Source organism: Macaca fascicularis, chromosome X (assembly GCF_037993035.2).
Source record: "Macaca fascicularis isolate 582-1 chromosome X, T2T-MFA8v1.1".
In the NCBI taxonomy this organism is placed as follows: domain Eukaryota; kingdom Metazoa; phylum Chordata; class Mammalia; order Primates; family Cercopithecidae; genus Macaca; species Macaca fascicularis.
The window spans coordinates 161,809,430-161,816,630 of NC_088395.1; positions in this window are offsets into that span (position 1 = coordinate 161,809,430).

Consider the following 7,201-nt stretch of genomic DNA (forward strand, 5'->3'; position numbering starts at 1 on the left):
CCCAATGCAGCCTAGACTCCAGAGAGATGAAGATTTGAGTATCATCTTCATAGGAAGTGTTGGTTGAAATTGGAAATGTGTGATAGCTCTCTCTGGCAGAAAGTATAAACTGGAGAAAAAGAAAACACCAGCAGAATCTTTCCTCTAAAGTGATGCCTATCATGATTAGAAACCATACAGTTATGCTAGCAAGAATTATTATTATTATGCTAGCAAGAATGCCAATTATATAAAAAAGGCAGGTTCACTGGGTCTCTTTACTGTAAAAAATACCTCTAGAAGAATACATTTGGAAACAACTACCATATGAACATAAGAGATAACAATTATTGAGTTCCTACTATGTTTCAGGCATAAAATTAACATTTAATCCTCATGACAACTTTATGATATAAATATTTTATCACTATTGACAATAGATGTGGAAACAGAGGCTTTGGAAAGTTAAGTTACTTGCATAAGGCAATTAAACTAACAAGTGAAAAGAAGTTCTAGGATTTAAAACCAGGTTTGTCTCAAACACCGTGTTCTTTGCACTCTTCAATACCACCTTGTTTGCTAATTATATCAATTTAGAATGTGTGCATGAAAATTAAACATGCATTTTTAAAATTTTTACTAGGTCCATCAGCAGCTTTCAACATAATTGACCCTTCCCTCCTTTAAGTTCTTCCCTTTTGTGGCTTCAATTAAACTACATTTTCCTGTTTTCCCTCCTAATTATGTGGTTACTTCCCAGTCTCTTTTTCTAGGTTTTTTTTCCTCTATCTGGCCTTTAAATATTGAAGTACTCAGGACTCTTCCTATCCCTTTTGTTTTACAAGTCTACACACTTTTCCCAAGAAATGTCATCCCAAAACTCTTCCCTGACCCCCAAGAACCATTTCTTCATTTCTCTACTTCTGGAATTTACACTCTTATGACTTCAACTATACTGATGACTCCCACATTTGTATCTCCAGCGCACACCATTTTTCTAAGCTTAGTGCTATATCCAGTTGCATACTCTATATCTACATATATTATAGATACCTCAAGTTCAACATATTCAAAATTGAACTAATTAACTTTGTTCCTCAAGTCGGCTCATCTTTGATGGTTCCCAAACTCAATAAATGTTATTACTATCTACTCAAATGCTCAAGCCATAAGCTTGTGAATCTTCCTATCTTCATTCTCTTCATCTCCTATATGCAATGAATCAAAAAGTGCTGACAATTCTTCTTTCGTAAGAATCTCTCTAATTAATTAGCTTTTCTACATCTCCACAATCATAATTAACCAAAAAGCTATTAACAATGCCTTATTGTATTGCTCCAATAGCTCCTTAACTAGTTTCCTTATAAAACCTTTTATCCCCACTCCAATATTTTCTCCACATAGCAAAGAATAATATTTTTAAATGTAAATTTTTTATGTAATTGTCTTACTCTCTATTGCTCCTTGTAATTCCCTAATTATTAAATCAAACTTCTTAATATTGCCAGGCCTCTGTCTACTTCTCTCCTACCTCATATTCTACCTTCTCCCCCTCACTGTAGTCCAAGTATACTATCCTTTTCTCATTTTCTTAAACATGCAAAGTTTTATCCTGCTTCAGGTAATTTGCCTATATTGGTCTATCAGAGCAAACCCCTTTACATAGCTTACCTCTGCTCATTCTTTACATCGCTTACCCATCACTCGCTCAGGAAAACCTTTTGTTTTGGTCCCTTGAAGACTAGATTATGTCCTTCATTATACACTTCTACAGCACTTGGTGCTATCTCTGACTACACCACTAATTATTTAATTACAGATTTATTTCTGTCTTCTGCTAAAATATAAACTTTATAAGGGCAGGAATAATTATTGTGTTGTTAATTCCTGTATGTTCACTACCTGGCATATCATATAAAACTATTAGCGGGGTGGAGGGGGGAAGCGCATATTGATGTACTACAGTGTATTCTACTGAGAAAAGTAAGTTTCAGATTATTTTTCATTATGAATCATCAATGTAATTGCTCCTTTATACTGACTTAAAAATTGAGAGATGTATTTTAATTATGTCTATGACTTAAGCCTATACTTCACTCTCTATTGCAATTGTATTATAAAATGTGCCTGAGCTGTTGGCTAGAAATTTTTAAATTTATGTTATATACCACTTGAAAGTCATGCATTTTTTCAGTCAATGCCAAAATACTCAGAAATACTGTTAATTCTTCCTTACTGCCTACCTTTGTCACATCATGCTGGGTCAGGCAGGGTTGACTCATCTTGGAAAATATATTCATTTGACTTCATTTACTTTTACTTTCAAATAGGAGATCCTTACGTTACAAAAAAAATTTTCTTCTCCTCTCCTCTCTTGGATGCAAAAGTAAGACTCAATTTTATTTATAATTTCATTATAAAGACATAGATAAGTTAGAAGGAAATATGTGGAAAGTGACATACAATACAAAAAGTAATCCAAAGAAAGCTACAGTGACTATATTAATATCACATAAAGTAGACTTCTGAATAAGAAATATTTTTCAAGAATAAAGAGGAACATCTCATAATGATAAGTCAATTCTCCAAGAAGACATGGAAATTCTAAATGTGCATACGCCCACCAGATTGAATATGCATGAAGCAAAAACTGACAGAAAAGAAAGCAGAAATAAATAAAATGTGATTAGACTTGGATATTTCAACACCTTTCTCAGTAATTGATAGAACAAATAGACAGAACATCAGTAAGAATATGAAAGATTTGAAGAACCTTATTGACCAACATGTCTTAATTGACATTTATAGAAAACTCCACCCAACAGCAGCAAAACACACATTATTTTCAAACGCACATGGAACATTCACCAAAATAGACCATATTCTGGATGACAAAACAAGTCTCATAAACTTAAAAAGAGCAAAATCACACAAGGTATATTCTCTGGCCACAATGGAATTAAATTAAGATTCTATAACATAGCTGAAAAATCTCTAAATATTTGAAAATTAACAACATATTTGTACATAACACATGGGTCAAAAAGGAAATCACTAGTTAATTCAGAAAATATTTTGAACGGAATGAAAATGAAAACATGGCATATCAAAACTTGTGGGAGGGCTGGGCACAGTGGCTCATTCCTGTAATCCCAGCACTTTGAGAGGCCAAAGTGGTAGGATCAATTGAGCTCAGGAGTTCAATACCAGCCTGGGCAATATAGTGAGACCCCATCTCTTTAAAAAAAAGTGTGAGAGAATGGCTACCCAGACTTCATCAGTACACGATGTATCTATGTTAACAAAATTGTACTTTTTTCTTATAATCACAAAGTAGTGAATAAGAGGATAAAATAAAGGAATTGACATGGTAGATATCTAAAGAGATAATTGAGTCAAATATAACTCAGAGGCTTGAGCCTAAGTCACTAGAAGTATGAAATTAGAAAAGTTAGAAATGAGAGATTTTGGTTAAATTTACAGAAAAAAACCTTGTGAGGTATAGCTAAAGCAGTGCCTTTAGAAGGAAACGTATGGTATTAAGTGCTTATATTAGAAATCAACAATGTAAGTTTCTACTTTAATAATTACAAATATAAGAGCAAAATCAACCCAAAGTGTAGAAGGAAGAAACTAATAACAAAGAGAATAAATGAAACTGAAAATAGAAAAACAACAGAGAAAATCAGTGAAACCAAGACCTATTTGGAAAGATGCATAAGACTTAACTAATCTGATCAAGAAAAAAAGAGAGAAGACACAACATATGTATGTTAGAAATGAAGGCGTGAACATCAGAATGGGTCCTGCGTATATTAAAAGTATAATAAGGAAATACCATGAACAATTTTATGCCAAGAGATTTTACAACTTAAATGAAATTGGCAATTGCCTTGAAACACCAAATGACCAAAATTTACTCAAAAAATAGAAAATCCAAATAGCATATTTTGTAAAGACACTGAATTCATAATCAATTAAAAATACCATTAAGCCAGATAGTTTTCGCTGGTGAATTCTATAAAACATTTAAGGAAAAAGTAACATCAATCTTATACAAATTATTTCAGAAATTAGAGAAGAAAGAGACAGTTCTCAATTTTTAGGCCAGTTTTCAATTTTTAGGCCAGTTTTACTCTGATTTAAAAACTAAGTTATTACAGGCCGGGCGCGGTGGCTCAAGCCTGTAATCCCAGCACTTTGGGAGGCCGAGACGGGCGGATCACGAGGTCAGGAGATCGAGACCATCCTGGATAACACGGTGAAACCCCGTCTCTACTAAAAATTCAAAAAAATTAGCCGGGCGAGGTGGCTGGCGCCTGTAGTCCCAGCTACTCGGGAGGCTGAGGCAGGAGAATGGCGGGAACCCGGGAGGCGGAGCTTGCAGGGAGCTGAGATCCGGCCACTGTACTCCAGCCTGGGCGACAGAGCGAGACTCCATCTCAAAAAAAAAAAAAAAAACAAAACTAAGTTATTACAACAAAAGAAGGCTACAGAGTAACATCCCTTATGAACAAAAATACAAAAGTATTTAATAAAATATTAACAAATTTTATCCAGCAAGATATGTAAAGGATAATGCATCACAACCAAGAGAGGTTTATCCTGGAAATGCAAGGGACAAAGACATTAACATTTGAAAATAAATTGTTGAAATTCACCATATCATCAGAATAAGGGGGGAAACCATATGATCATCTTAATAGATGCAGAAACAGCATCTGCAAAAAATGTCAAGGCCGATTTATAATAATAATTTTTTTAAACCCTTAGCAAACTAGAAATTTAAGGGAACTTCCTCAACCTGATAAAGGGCACCTACAACAAAAGCCCTACTGCTTTACCCTTAAGATTAGGAATAAATGGACATAGAGAGAAGGATGACTACCAGTGGCTGGGAAGGGTAATTGGGGGTTGGGAGGAGGCAGGGATAGTTAATGGGTAAAAAAAAAAAATAGGAAGAATGAATAAGACCTACTATTTGACGGCACAATAGGGTGATTATAGTCAATAATAATTATATATTTTTAAATAAATAATGTAGTTGGATTATTTGTAACTCAAAGGATAAATGCTTGACAGGACAGCTACCCCATTCTCTATGATGTACTTATTTCACATTGCATGCCTATATCAAAATATCTCATATACCCCATAAATATATACACCTATGTACCCACAAAAAAAATTTTTAATTAAAAATATATTAGGAACAAGGCAAGTATGTCCACTCTTGTCATTTCTAGCCAATATTGTACTGGAAGACCTAGCCATTGCAATAAGGTCCATATAAGAAATAAAAGACATTAAGATTGGAAAGGAAGAACCAAAACTATATCCACAAGTGACATTATTGTGTACATGGAATACCCTAATGAATCTCCCAAAGGGCTATTAAAATTGTAAGTGAGCAAGGTCACAAGATACAAGATCAATATATAAAAGTCTATTGCATTTCCATAAACTAGCACATAACAATTGAATATTGAAATAAAAAGCAATTACTTTTAAAATAACAATCAAAAAACACAAATTACTTAAGCTTATATTTAACAAAATACATTGAAAACCTGTACATTTAAAACTGTAAACTTTGCTACAGAAATTGAAGAAAAATAAGTGGAGGCATACATCATATTCATAGATTGGAAGACTCAGTAGTGTCAATCTTCCCAATATTAATTCATAAATTTAGCTTGAAAGATACTGACAAGCCGGTACTAAAATTTATATAGAAATACAAAGGATCTAGATGTCAAAATGAATTTTCTAAAATAACAAATTGGTAATACACTACTTGAGATCAAAACTTACTATTAAACACAGAGGAAGGTGTCAGGATAATTGCACAGGAAGAATGGTATATATGAAAATAAATATATGAGAGCAAAATGCACTGATCAAGTAAATGAGATGCTCTATCTGGAGAGAAGAGTTTAAAATATATTTTTGGACTAGGAAAATGAATTGGACCCAAAATGAAGATAATTTTAAATGTCCTGATGAAAGTTGTTAGAAAACTAGTTGTCCTAGACTGGATTAGGAAAACGAAATGTGGCAAATATACACCATGGAATACTATGCAGCCATAAAAAAGGATGAGTTCATGTCCTTTGTAGGGACATGGATGTAGCTGGAAACCATCATTCTCAGCAAACTATTGCAAGAACAGGAAACCAAACACCGCATGTTCTCACTCATAGGTGGGAACTGAACAATGAAAACACTTGGATACAGGAAGGGGAACATCACACATCAGGGCCTGTGTGGAGTAGGGGGAGGGGGGAGGGATAGCATTAGGAGATATACCTAATGTAAATGATGAGTTAATGGGTGCAGCACACCAACATGGCACATGTATACATATGTAACAAACCTGCACATTGTGCACATGTACCCTAGAACATAAAGTATAATAAAAAAATAAAATAAAATAAAATAAAATTAGTTGTCCTATAATATATAGAATGATACTTGAAAAAGGCAGGGATACAAGTTAATATTGTTTTCATGAACCCATACACAAAGTAGTGAATATGAGGATAAAGAAAAAAATAGGCATGGTAAATACAAAAAGAGATAATTTAGTCAAATATAATTCAGAGGTTGGAGTTTAAGTCACTAGAATTATGAAATTGGAAAAAAATAGAAGTGAGAGATTTTAGTTAAAAAATGAATTCCATTTATAAATGTTTAATTTTATATCATTACAGTATCAATCTGTTAATATAGAACAAGTGCTTTTCAAATATAGATAGAAAGAATGGATTTGAGATATAGACTTGGAAATCATGCACATAAAGAAGATAGTTGATGCTGTGAGAAGGGAAAGTATAAAGAGAGATGAGAACAGAAGTACTTGGACTAAGGTTCAAAAACTACCAACTTCTGACAGCAAGAACAGAAAGAATGAATCAAGTAGAAAGGAAGGAACTTACACTGCTCTATGTTTCCAGGACTGGGAAAACTGGAAATGAGCAGTTGAAAGTCAGAAAACTAAAATAAATTACTTGTTTCTTTCTAAAATGTCTAGTCAACCTTCATCTGTTTTCCTTGACGTAATATTTACAGAGATGCTCAGTAAGTTCTAGCACTCAATGTATATGGTCTAAGGTTTTTCTTGGTCTAAGGACATGAAATATGGATGAATGTAAGCCAAGGGCTTTACAAGGCATATGGTTGTTTGTTCATCATAAGTTACAATAAAACTAAACAAAAAAAA